At 39.2% G+C, this 14,279-nt stretch overlaps 1 long non-coding RNA gene across 1 annotated transcript in view; it reads left to right on the top strand.

Annotated features, from left to right (window-relative positions):
* LOC138767164 (uncharacterized) overlaps positions 1-13,816 on the top strand; it is a 161,573-nt gene extending 147,757 nt beyond the window's left edge. The window contains exon 3 of the long non-coding RNA XR_011358772.1: positions 13,617-13,816. This is a non-coding gene — a long non-coding RNA (uncharacterized lncRNA). The remainder of the gene's footprint in view (positions 1-13,616) is intronic.
* The last annotated feature ends 463 nt before the right edge of the window (positions 13,817-14,279 follow it).

The following is a 14,279-nucleotide window of genomic DNA, read 5'->3' as shown; positions in this document are numbered from 1 at the left end:
CTATAGCCATATGTGGCTGGAATAAGGCAGCCAATCGGCGCACCATTGCAGTATGGCTACATGTGGTTAAGAGTCGATGTGTTTTCATATTTAATTTAAATTTAATTGATTTATCTTTTGGATTGCAAGTAGGGATGAGCAAACCGAACCGTTACGAACCAGATTCGTTAAGAAATTTGTAAAAAGAATCTGTTAAAAATAACAACGGCGATGCTAAATTGTACTTTTTTCACAGAATACTTCAGTATACAAGGGTTTATTACTCCTATAATCCCTTGTATCCTGGTTTTCTGTGAATATCAAGATGTGTGACGTCACCCCTGTTAGGGTGAGACCCTAAATTAGTCTCCTCAGATATACCTGGATGCTGCCTAATCAAAAATGTAATGTGACAGCTGTCTGTGAGTATTAACCAAGACACATAAAAGCAACTTCAATGTTCAAACTTATCAAATTTATTAAGGTAAAATCAGTTCATATCTTTAAAATCAGGTTAAAAAAAATAGAAGAACCCCGTTTGGGTATCTTGGTGTCCAAGACCATGCACCCCAGTGCTGATGTCTGGTCCTTTAATTATGGGCAAGGGCAGTAAATGTCTGTTACTGCCCATTGAGTCAACATTCCCCCAGAAGACCACCAGAAAGTTAGCCAATTCTTGCCTCTGTCACCTCCCCGGTGCTTTAGGGGGCCAGTTCTGCACAAGTTCTTCCTCCACCAGCTTGCAACCATCCATCACTTTAACTGCAGTCCAATCTGCCGCAGGGTCTTACCAACTATGTCAGGCCGGTGCTCTCAGGCTGTCCTCCATTTTGTGAACCTGGGTGAACGAAGCCACAGTGGGCAGGAGCTCCTCCGGACTATCAGGGAGGAGAAGGAGATATATGAATGGCTGACACCAGGTAAACTAACGGTGGAAAGTGTTGTAGCCGACAATGGGAGGAACATTGTCTCTGCAGTGCAGCAGGGAGTCATACACTTTGTATGGCACATGTGATAAACCTCATAGTGCACAGGTTTCTTCGAACATGTAGTGCCAATTGTTGATCCCTTTTGAGGACGCGACTTTGTGAGCAGGCATCAAGGACATCATCACACTCGTCCGTATTCTGGAAAGTGCGGTAACCAACATCATAAGCGAGGAATCCCAGGCCACCACTCCAAGGCTGACCATCCTCCTGCTCCATGACTAGTCTGTTCTCAATAATACTTGCCTCATTGCAATCAGGTACTGCCTCCTCCTCCTCCTCAAATAGTCTCTTTTTAACCATACTGGGCTGTTTGCAATCAAGTGCTACTGCCTCCTCCTCCCCCTCCTCCACATTGGGTCCAATACAGTACTATTACTGCTGCTGGTTCCACTGTCAAATGTCTGTTTTCCACCCTACTGGGTCCAATGAACTTTCTGTCCTATGTCCCATATAATTACTTACACATTGGCTAATTTTTTTTCACTATTTTTGCACTTTGATTTTTTCCACTTTTTTCATTGTAATAGCAACTGCAACTAAATGAAACTATACCCTATCAGACTCCCACTATTGTAGCAGCAATTATTAAGCCGTTATTGCAAGATTCGTTTTAGGTTCGGTTCGGCCGAATCCTGGATTCGAACCAAACCCAACTTTTCAAAAGTTCACTCATCCCTAATTGCAAGTGCACCTAACTTTACTGTCAACCAACTAATTTTTGATTGGAAAGCCTGGTATGGCCAAAATGTAACCTTACATGGGAACCATGCAATTGAATGAGTGTCTCAGTGTTTCATGTAACCTGAGGAAACAGGCTTAAGTCCAGCGAGAAAAAAAGACTGTATCCAAAGCTTTACTTCTTTACACCCATAGGCTATGTTAACACAACATTGTTTTTCAGTAAAGAACGGATGTTCTTTACTGCAGTGACGGCATTGCATTGATGTCAATAAGATGCCCCCCGCTGTGTTCACACATCGTTATTTTAACGCCCGTTCTTTAGAATGGGTGTTAAAATAATTTACATGCCTATTAGCGCTTTACATTTAAGTGAAAGGTTAATTGATTTTCAGGCACACCCGACAATTCAATTGTATTAAAATAAAAATAAAAAAAAAGGTTCCTGCAACCAATACAGAGGTATCAGCTGCAGGAACGTCCTAAATGCAGCCTAGCAGCCAGCAGTTTAACAGAGTCCATTAAATGTTGTGTGAACATAGCTATACTGTGCACACAATGAGGTATCACGCGTTTACTTTGTGTACACTCCACGGGTGTAAGGGAATAAAGCTTTGGGTACAGTCTTCACTGCACACTGGACTCAAGCCTGTTTCATTCAGTATTGCTGCACTCATTGCAGTGGGAGCGAGGCCGAACTGTGGACTTTAGTGATAAGGTGGCATTTTTCTCTATTTTTTTTTAATGGAATGGGAGCAACTCTTGCAGAACAGTTCTCCATTCTTGAAGCCTCCCCCATAATGTCCATAGGCCCTAATAGTGATGGAAATGGCGTAACCTTCATGAGATGGCTATTTTCATAAGAAAGATCTGGGCAATTTTTCATATATAGTAAAAAAAAATTAATAAATAAACATAGACGCATGTTTAGTATTTATGAGCAAGAGACATTGTCCAGTGCAATAATGCAGTAATAATTCACATGTGTATTTCTGAGTGATGCTGTTTATTGTACAGCCAACTGAGGGGGCACTTTATTCTGACAGGCATGCTAACCACATAAAAGAATTGTTATGTTTCCTATTTAAGCATATTCTATCAACTCACTCAGGGTTTTAAAACAATTGAAGCAAATTTGCAATGTTTTGCATTTGTCAAATAAAAAAATAACCTCAGTTTTTGACATGCTTCTCATAGCATTTTCTTGTTTATTTCTTCATATTTCACAATCTCAGCAGGAAATGTGCTTTCAACTTTTTATAATGCTGCTTCTGTCATTCAACTCTATGAGTAGCCATTTCCTTCCTACTTTAATGACCTCTAAGACAAAATCTGGCATCTCTTCCCTCTAGCTCCCAGTGCCACCTGCTTGTTTCTCTTTCAGAAACAGAGGGCACCTAAATCCTATGGTTTTGCATTACTTCTCTGCTCACCTAATTAGAATGTCTAATGTGGCTGGAAAGAATTGAGGCTTCACAATGGGTCTCTTACCTATTGATATGTCACAATGTCAGGCTCCTTGGGGCTTTGTGAATAGAATGATAAAAGGTAATGGTTAATGCTCTGTTTCAATAATTTCTTTCCTTTTCCAGTAGGAAGGAACAGGTAAGCTGTAGGATTATTAAGAAAAAAAACATATGAGAAAAGCAGAAAAAGGATACAATAAATATGGGTATAATAAACACATACAAATATTCAAACATTTTAAGAGTAGACATAGGAAACATTTATCAAGTGTGTAAAAGAAGAACTGTCTTTGTTGCACGTCACAACCAATCACAGCTCAGCTCTAATTTCTCAAAGTGTCACTGTCGTTTTAAAAAAGTTTTGACATGCCATAAAGACATGTCAAAAGTTTTGATAGGTCCATCTCTGAGTATTCAGACCTGTACCGATTGGGAGAACAAGCCAGGAGAATATCGCTGAGGTGGGATCCACTCTGGCTCAAAGTTTGAAAAAAAAAAAAAAAAAAAAAGTCCACATGTGCTGCAGTACGTTTCTTTCCCCGCTCCTTCTCCCGATTGGAATGGGTCTGGACACTAAGACCTGGACCAATTAAAAACTATTGACATGTCTCTATGAGATGTCAAAAGTTTTTAAAACGACAGGTACACTTTGAACCGCTCCAGTAAAATGGAAGCTGAGCTCTGTTTTGTTGTTATGGATAACAAATACAGTTTATATATTAGATACTGTTGACAAATCTGCTGTATTTGGTTTATTTATAGTAAGATAATGCTATAAACACAAAAATGGTTTGAAATCCATGTTGATCAGTTTTTCAGACTATCTTAAAAGATGAACCTTACTATTTGGTTATTTTGTGTCACATTATTTGTAGTTTGCTCAACATTATCTATAGAATAATCACACTGGCTAGGTGTTTGATATGAAAAGTAGAGATGGCGAGTACTAAAATGCTCGGGTGCTCGTTATTTGAGTCAAATATTTCACGATGCTCAGGTGCTTGTTTCGAATAACGAACCTCATTGAAGTCAATGGGAGACTCGAGCATTTTTGCAGGAGACCAAAGCTCTGCACAAGGAAGGTTGCCTGAAAACCTGGAAACCTCAGAAAATGATGGAAACACCACGGAAATAGACAGGAAGCAGCAGAAGCAGCATGCATGGATGCCTCTGAAGCTGCTTAATTACACTATTATACCACATTCTGGGCAACAGCCTGGCGGTGACCCTCACAGTGACAGTGTAGTGGCGAGCCTCAAAATAAATTGTGTGTGAGAGCCTGGAGGTGACCCTCAGAAACAATTGGTTTGAAAAAGCATGGTGATGCACCCCTGAATATCAATTTGTGACTGAGATTGCAGGCGAACCCCCTAGAATTGTAGTCTGACACACCTTGGTGGTGAACCCCTAAATTACATAGTTTGACTGAGATTGCAGTTTACAGCATGGGAATGAACCCCTAGATGACTTTTTGAGACTGAGATTGCAGTTTACAGCATGGCGGTTAATCCCAGAGTTTCTTGGTTAGACTGAGATAGCAGCTGAATCACCCAAAAACTTAGCCTGACACAGCATGGCAGTGAACCCTCGCGCATTGGTATCAGTTGAACCACCCAAAAATGAAGCCTTACACAGCATGGCAAAAATGAGTACTGGGTGAACTTTTGGGGTAGTCTATGGAGTCTGTATGTACCAGGTGCTGTATGTTTTAGAGCACCCATTACACTGGACACTGCACAGCCAGGATAAGTGTAGCTGCACTACAGGTTCCAACAAGCCAAGAGGAGGCCAAAAAATGTAGTTGTAGCCCTTAGAAGAACTGGTTGGGTTCTTTGTGTAAGATTCCTGCCTAAAAGACATTATTTTCCCCACCCTTACACTCTCCCTGAAAGCAGCTCTCTCCCTAAGCTCATCCAGCCTGCGTCTGAAGCGAGCATTGCGGGAACTGATTCTTATATGCCCAGGTCATCTGATCTGGCCAGCCAATCGCTGCTATTGACGTGCAGGGGTTCCCACGTGATGCTAGGAGGTCCCAAAGCCTCCCCTGCATGTTCATTGGCTGAAAAAAAAGGCATCAAACATGCAGGAAGAAGGAGATGTCATTTCCTTGAGTATTGCGAGATGCTCACTCGAGTACTGAGCACCTTCGAGTACAAAACTCAGACGAGAATGTTCGCTCATCTCTAATGAAAAGTAAAGGAAACAGTCATGGAACACTCTTTCACTAGGGAGGAATTCTCTAGTGTATTTCGCTCACTGCCCAATGGCTCGGCGGCTGGCCCAGATGGCCTTCCGTTTGAGCTGTATAAAAAATATCAAACAGTGTTCTTGCCGATGATAGAGGAGCTCATTAATGAATCCTGTATAACGGGTTACCTTCCCCCCTCTATGAGTGAGGCTACTATAATCTTAATCCCAAAAAAGAATAAAGATAGATTGGACATGGGTGCATATCGCCCGATCTCCTTGCTAAATGCGGATTCGAAAGTTTTCTCTAAACTGCTGGCAGCAAGGATTAGGAGGGTGGTTCCCGACTTGGTGGGTGACGACCAAACAGGTTTCGTCCCGGGCAGGTCGATTTTCACCAATTTAGAGAGGGCCCTGTTGAACCTTGAGATGGAGGATGGGGTCCCCCGCTCCATCCTGTCGATTGATGCTGTGAAGGCCTTCGACAGGGTGGAGTGGGGGTTCCTTTGGGAGGTTTTGAGTGGCTATAATTTCGGGGGCAATATTATTAAATGGATCCAAATGCTTTATGCCCAGCCTACAGCTCGATTGTCTGTGAACAGAGAGTTATCAACTAAGTTTCAGTTATCTAGGGGCACCCGTCAGGGTTGCCCACTGTCTCCGCTCCTATTTGCATTATATATCGAGCCGCTAGCCATTACGGTTAGAATGAATAACAACATACAGGGTTTTGGGCTAAAAGGAGGGCAGGATAAGTTGCTCCTCTATGCCGACGATCTATTATTTTTTGTTAAGGATCCAGATAACACCTTGCCACATATCCTGGAAACGTGTAGGGACTTCGGGAGGGACTCGGGTTTCGAGATAAACTGGTCCAAGTCTCTTTTGATGAACTTGCTTGGTCCCTCGAGGGACGGTGGTGAGAATTTTGGCCTCCAGGTTGTTGAGGACAGAATAGATTATTTGGGCATCACCATAACGAAAGATATTTCTAACTACCTCTCTTGTAACCTTAATCCTCTATTGGCTAGGTTAAGAAGGAAGGCGGAGGTCTGGGCAAAATTACCTCTTGCGATGGCTGACAGGGCGGCCCTGATAAAAATGGTCATACAACCCCAGGTTCTGTATTTCATTAGGGCATCCCCGACCTGGATTACCATGGGGTTCTTCAGGTCACTGGAGAGGGTCTTGAATAAAATTATTTGGGGGAAGAAGAAGCCGCGCACCCGGTACTCTACTTTCACATTACCCATAAACCGGGGAGGGTTTGACCTGCCGGACTTTTTGTTATATTTCTACGCGATCAATCTACTTCAGATCTGCAGAAATATGCACTCCCCGCTGGGCATGTTTCTCTTGGAGCGACGCCCTGCGAGCCCAGAGTCCCTTTTCACATATTTGGAAGGGCATAGATCGCAGTTTAGTAACACTTATATTTTTTCTAAGTTAAAGGTATGGGATAGAATATGGGCACAGATACGTAAATTGGTAGGTATAGATGCCTCCACGATTTTTTCCCCGTTGTGGGAGAATCATAATTTTCTTGCTTTTCACGATATTGGTTATTCAAAGTTATGGAAGGATAAGGGTATTTTGAAGATTTCACAAGTTTTTAGTGAGGGGGTAATTAAGCCCTTCCTTGAGCTGCAAGAACAGTTCTTGCTTCCGGACAAGTTTAGATTCTATTATCACCAGTTAGCGCACGCTGCTTCTATTATAGACAGGGATAGACTTATAGTAGTGGATGTAGAGTTTCTTTGCACTCTTAAGAACACGTTGGGTTTTAGACGCGGTGAGATGAGGAATATATATAACGAATTAAGGGAGATACGGGCTCGCAGGCCGTTGCTGACTAAGAAGCAATCGTGGGAAAGAGAGATCGGCCCGATCTCTGACGAAGAGTGGGACAATGTTCTAGCAAGTAGTAGTAGGGCCTCTATTAATAAGAACCATCAGTTAATACAACTTAGGATTATTAATAGACTGCACTACTCCCCGGTTATCTTAAGTAAGATGGGTAGGAATGTGGGTGGGGTGTGCCCTAGATGTGGCCAACAAGATGCGAATTACACCCACATGTTGTGGAGCTGCAGGAAGTTGAGGCACTACTGGGAGAGTATAACGAATGTTGTTAAATCTGTGACCGGTGTGCTATTTCCTTGTGGTGCCTTGTATACTATCCTGGGCTGTACGGTTCAGCTGGGCAGGGAGGTGCGTCTGGTTTCTAAACTTCTGTTTTTGGCTAGATTGCAGGTCCTGCGCAGCTGGATCGCGGCAACTCCTCCAGCCGTGGATTGTTGGTGGGAGGCAGTGGGTAGGGTTAAAGGGTATGAAATGATTCAGTCCCAGTATAAAAAGAAAGGCAATGAGATCTTCAATTCAATATGGGGTGTTTGGATCAGTAGGGCGGATGAACAAACCCAAGAATTATGGTTGCGGTCCTAGTGACCCTTGGATATAGATTATTCTCTCTCTTTTTTTTTTTTCCCCCTTTTTCTCTCTCTCTCCTATAGAATGGGGGGCGGGGTGGGTGAGGGGTGGGGGGGGGGTTTGGTATTGTATTAATTTTGACGATTATGAAGTGTGTTTTGGGATTATGTTAATTTTGTTGAACATGAATTGTGTTTAAGCGGTTATAGTGATAAATAAAAATATTTAAACCAAAAAAAAAAAAAAAAAAAAAAAAAGGAAACAGTCATATTACCAATTATGCCTGCTTTAAAGGGGTATTGCTATCTCAAGTAGTTATTCCCTATCCACCGTTGAACTCATTCTGGGGACATTTTGTTTTTTATCTCCAATCCTGTGGAAGTAAGGGTTATATTATGTGCTCTCTGTAGATGTCCCCTTAATTAGATATAAACTGATATGCCACTTCTGCAAGTGATTTTTAATATGATTTTAAATAGGATGGGGCATCATTTAAATTATCTCAGCAGAAAAGCTAAAACTGGCCAAGAGCTAAAAGTAATTCTTAGATAAGTACAAAAATTCTCAAATAATAGTTTTGATCATAGACTCACTGCTAAATACTGTATTTCCAAAGTAGAAAAATATAGAACACTGTGATAATTAAACATTGCCATACCTGCTTCGAGACAGAGAAGGGTATAATTGCAATTATTTTTGTGATCCATAGCTTTTATTTTAGGCTTTGTCTGTATTGTTTTTCTTAATGAAAAATGTATAAAAGTGGGTTATCACCATTGTAGTTATTTTTACATAGGAAATATAGTTTTGTTTATTAATGAAGAGATACCATTCTGGACTGGGTGGCTTTTTTTTTTTCTTTACATTTCTCCTCGTGTGAGAGAATTGAGGGAGTTGGTAAAGTTAGGGTTCCTTTACTATTGGTTTGTGCAATGGTGGAGATAACTGAGCACCGGGCCTGTCATGCAGAGATATCTGGACTGTTACGCTATTAATGTAAGATTAGGGCTTGAGAACAAAAAGGAGTGTCAATAGTGTATTATAGTATTAGTTAAGTGTTCTTGGTAAGAATGAGTAAGTTCGAACCACAAAGTTTGAGTTTGTGCATGAAACTACATGTTTGTGCACACAAACTGATTCAAGAACAGTAATGGGTCTGTTTGCACATTGGTACATTGTTCTTAAATAAAGTCATACGTATCACTGTTTTCCTTCGACAGTGTAAGCATGCTCAAAGAGGCATGGCTGTGATTGGTCAGGCAGGACATTTGACCCTGCTGTATAATAACACTGGTTGGTGCTGCAGATAGGGAGAGAAACTAACTGCCCTTTTCAGGGCACAACAGTGCAGTTGTCTGTGCTGAGAGGCTGGTGTCTGTCAGAACGTCAGTGAGACAAGAGAAGACAGTGAAAAAATGTCCAGAGATTTAGACCTCTGTTCACACTAGGGAAAAGTTGCTAATGCAGGCAGGGATAGAAAGGCCTGAAAAAGTTTACTAAAACAGTAAGATAAACAGTAAATCTGTGCTGAGGCGTTGGGGCTGACAGAACAACAGTGAGACAAGAGGAAGGGGGCAAAGTCTAGTCCAATAAAAGTCTATGCTGCATGAGTTTAGGGCCACTAACATTGTTTTTTCATGTTTGTAACAAAAAAAATAAATTCTATGTTGTATGAGAGTAACTACAGCTGGGCTAATGAAAAACAGTTGGGGGCCACTGATATATTCTTGTCAAATGCATTAGGAAAAAAAAATGCTGCTATTTTATAAAATGTTTAAATTAATTTTAAATTGCCAGTTAATTTTAAGTTACCAGTTTTTATTTTTGGCTAAATTGATGTATTATGTCTGCATCTGTTTGTCTTGTTATTTTATATAACCTGAAATGTCTATTGACAATATATTACCACATCAATTCCATTTGAGATAACTGTGTCCAAGCATTTTAAAAGCAGCAGATGATATGTGTGAACAACTGGAGTGTGTGAGCCACTTCTGGAAGGGGCTTGCAATTTCAAATTACATTTCATATTCAATTATTATTTTTTTAATTTAACAATCTTTTTCAAAGGTTCATTAACACCTTTGGGCCCAAAGTTCGAGCCCCCATTGACTTTAATTGTGTCTGAGCTAAAGTTTGGTTTAAAATTCTCAGATTTTTTTTTTTCAAGTTTGAACAAACCAGTCGAACCCTAATATCCATAGGTTGGCTCATTACTAGTCCTTTGTCCACCTTTTTCTCCTGTTCCCGGTTCCTGGACGTCCTTCTCAGCCATTCAGTGGCTACAGCGGGACAGCACAGAGAAAATGACACTAATAGACACTAGTAAATGACACTAATAACACTACGGAACTCTCAGGGTGAAATCCACTGTGATTCGAAACTGCAGTTTTTTGTGGTGTTTTTTTAAGTCAAAAATAAAGGTGGATCCTAAAAACATTGCAAATACAAAGGAAGGACTTTTTTTTTGTGTTGCGATTAGTGATGAGCGAATACTGTTCAATCGAATAGATATTCGATCGAATAGTGAGATATTCGAATATTGGAAATTCGTACGAATATCCCGCGAATATTCGATAAATATTCGATAAGCGTTCAAATCCCCCAGCTTCCGGTTTTACCCTCCAAACGGTCAAATAGATGTTTTTCACTAATCGAATACTTGTTCCCATAGAATTTAATGGGATCGAATATTTAATCGAATATTCGAATATTCGCGGGATATTCGTACGAATATCGAATATTTGAATATCTCACTATTCGCTCATCACTAGTTGTGATATTTCTTGCTGTATAATAGGGTCAGTTTGGTATCTATCTATCTAATACTTTTAACTACTAGTCTCCGGTACTCCATGCATAAACACTTAACAAACAACACTTCTTTTGCTTTAAAAAAAAAAAAACTTTTAACGGGGATACAAATGCTAATATCAGCATCGGCGGTACCTGGTTTGTTAATAATTAATGGCTGCAAAGCTTCTAGCAATGCACCACCTTGTAAAGACTGCAAATTTATTATACACTGGGCATCTATTAATTATACTTCTTGTTCACAAAGTTTTCGAATAAAGGTCAAATTAATTGTAATTCTGCAGAGGTTACTTGTGCAGCTGAATGCAATTTCCATCTAAAAACAATATGAGGAGAACCAAAGAACATTAAACATGTATGTTATATGCATGTACAAAAATAGATAACTTTATAATATATATCCAAATTAGAGAAGATGAATATTTGTCGTTATCAATTATATTTACATTTTATAATACATACAGTCAAAATACCATCAATATAATTTACCTTGATCATTAAATCTTTTTCTATTACTATTTTCTCCAACAAATTTTACATTAAAAGCTGCAGAATTTCAAAATGAAAATCAGCTCCAACAAATTGTTCCTACAGCATGATAGTCTAATTTTAATCAAGCTGGTATCAAAATGCAACAATGCATATTATCTGTCTCCCAGAAGGAAGAACTGTTTCTCTAGTGTCACCTATTAAGGCACCTTAAAACATAACTAGGAATATTAGAAATATTGAGTTCCTGCTATTTGCCAGTATATTTTAGGGTACTTGATGGTACAATCAGGGTAGTGTTACTGCCCAAAATCTTGCTTTCACTGACTTCAATGTGAAAAAGGGAGATGTCAGCCTGGTTCCGAACCAAAATGCCTACCCCTATGCTACCTGCAGCTCAGAAAGACCAAGAACAAGTGCTTCCTATGGTGTAAACAAGCCCTAAGGCTATTTATACCAGAAGGATCTCTGCAAGGAAAACAAGTACCTTCCAAGATCTGCATTGAAAATATCTCACCAACATGTACCCTACTGTCTACTTACGAGGAACGAAAACTCCAAAACAGCACTTTCTATCCACAGGTTGCAAAAAGGCAGTTTTGTTAAGGTCTCCACACAACTTATTTATTTTTTAGGACAAGTGAGGTGATTTAACTTCTTAACAAAGCACAATGAGTATACTAGAGAATATAGAATAATAGAGCACTGATCTAATGGATCAGTGCTCTATTATATACACAGCATTGTATATCTTCTCCCCTAATAAAATGTTTAAATCACCCCCTTTTTCCATTTTATAGATAAAAATAAAAAATGTATATATTTGGTGTCGCTGTGTGCATAATCACCCAAACTATTAAATTATCACATTCCTGATTTTGCACGGAAAACAGTGTTAGCACAAAAAAACACCGACGTGCAAAATTGTGCATTTTTTGTTTACATCAAATCCAGAAACTAAAAAAAAAAATAAAAAAAATCAAAAAGTTGCATTGACGCAAGCAAGGTACCAAAAGAAAGTACAGATCATGGCGCAAAAAAATGACACCTCACACAGCCCCATAGACCAAACAAAAAAAGTGTCATAAGAATGGGAATAGAGCAATTTTAAACACATTTAGTTTTTTTTAAAGATTTAAATTCTTTAAAAGCCATCAAATAAAATAAAAGTTATACAAATTACATATTGTTGTAATTGTACTAACTTGAGGAACATAGATAAAATGTCAATTTTACCATAGGATGAACTGTTTAAACAGGAAACCGCTCAAAAATAATTTCACCTTTTTCCAATGTCATTGCACAATGTAATATTTTTTTTTTCTGGTTTTGCAGCATATTTTATGAAAAAAATAAGTCTGTAATTGCAAAGTATAATTAGTGTTGCAAAAAACAAGGGATCATGTAGGTCTGTAGGGAAAAATATGCAAGCGCTGTGGCCTTTTAAACACGAGTAGGAAAAAAGCTAAAGCACAAAAATGAAAACTGGCTCTGTAATTAAAGCGTTAAACTTTTATTATGAGATGAATTTATTTATATATTATATTATTATTACTTTTATGGTCCCACTATGGCTCTTCTATAAGAAATGCATTAATTGTTTATAGTAATCAATGCAGTACATATGTACTGCATTGATTAATTATCTCGGCACTCGATTACTACATGCTGCTGAAGGCATCCTATAGCAATCAGTGAGTACACGCAGCCTAGGAATCCTAGCAGAGGCCCCGGGCTGCCTGTACAACAGAATATTTCCTGGTGATCTAGCAGTGGGTTGCCAATCTATGCCGCTGAACCTCAAATGACAGTTTTGACAGCAATATTTAAATGGATTAATAGCCTTAGTAGGCTATTAGTGGTATGCATAGGCAGTTATCATGTTGTGAGCCCTCCCTATATCCCCTTACTGGTGCCTTATGGGGTTAATATTGTGAATGTAAATAAGTTTAAATTTACACTCATAAGTATATTACCTATACAAAAATTAGTGCCAGGCAACACAGGGCAAATGATTTATGAGTAATGAGACAAAAGGGGACCTTATTTTAATACAAATGCAAAATGACACATTTAGTGAAAGAAGAACCTCAACCCCAAACATCATCCAGACTGTGAAGCATGCTGGGCCCAGACTTCAGAAGAGAGCATGAGGAAAGCAATCCATGACCAGACACTGAAAAGACTTTTGGTTATGCAGCAAAAAAAGAGCCATGTATGACTTGGTGAAAATTCGGAAACAGAGGATTATATGGACATACTGTGCAACGGTGCAAAAAAGAAAAAAATTATTTATACTAACCACATATCAGCATAGCACCATACACTGATGCACATTTTCGCAAAGAGCCTTCATCTTTGACTCATTTATTATTAAGCCTTATAATGTGTTCAGTTTTGAAGTCACATTTACAGTATGTGCAGAATTTATTCTTTTCTTTAGATATGTAAAGAATTTTGATGAATTCTATGTTTACCCTTTGATGTGACTCTGATGAACTCGGCAGACTAGCAAAGTCATAAGTTACTGAAATGTTCTTTGTTTTTTGAAATCTCAACTATTAACATTCTGCCCTCCCTGCAGGAGACTCTTGGCTTCCAGTCAATCCACTGTACTTCTCTATAATCCCCTGCATGGATCTGAAAGACGGCTATCAAAGGGTGAACAGCTTTTAAGCCTTCTCATGTCATTATAAAACAATAGCTCTGGATATGGTTTCTGTATGTTACCATTTGACTTTTTAATGTAAGGTGATTGAAGTCAAAATAAGAGATTCAATTTGCCAAGTGAGCACATTTTTAAAAAGCGTGTAAATTGGCAAATCTAAACTACATCCAAAATGAATAAATTGTTTAAATATAACTTAGTTGATTGTGAATAAAAACGACTGAAAAACCTACTGAAGCTCAATTTGTGTATTCAACTTGACTGGAAATAGAGAATGAAATTTCTTTTTAGAACTACTGCTAGAGACATTGTGACACTTACAAAAGCAAACTGCTCCATTTCCACCCAAATGTTTTTATTTTAAAACTTCTCCTAGACCACAGCTCAGTTTTCCTATTTTCCAGAATTAAGGCTATGTTCACACTACGTTAAAGTACGGCCGTTCTTGCCGATGGCAACAACGGGCGTACCTTTGGCGAGGTGGAACAATGCCTTAGTTTCAATGGGATCCCGGACGGAGCGCATACACATCCCGTGCGGCCTTGACCGCTCGCTCCATAGTGTGCAGGGGGAAGCTCT

The sequence above is a fragment of the Dendropsophus ebraccatus genome, chromosome 11, assembly GCF_027789765.1.
Source record: "Dendropsophus ebraccatus isolate aDenEbr1 chromosome 11, aDenEbr1.pat, whole genome shotgun sequence".
Lineage (NCBI taxonomy): Eukaryota > Metazoa > Chordata > Amphibia > Anura > Hylidae > Dendropsophus > Dendropsophus ebraccatus.
The sequence above is the reverse complement of the archived record's forward strand: the minus strand, read 5'-3'. Positions and strand labels throughout refer to the sequence as shown.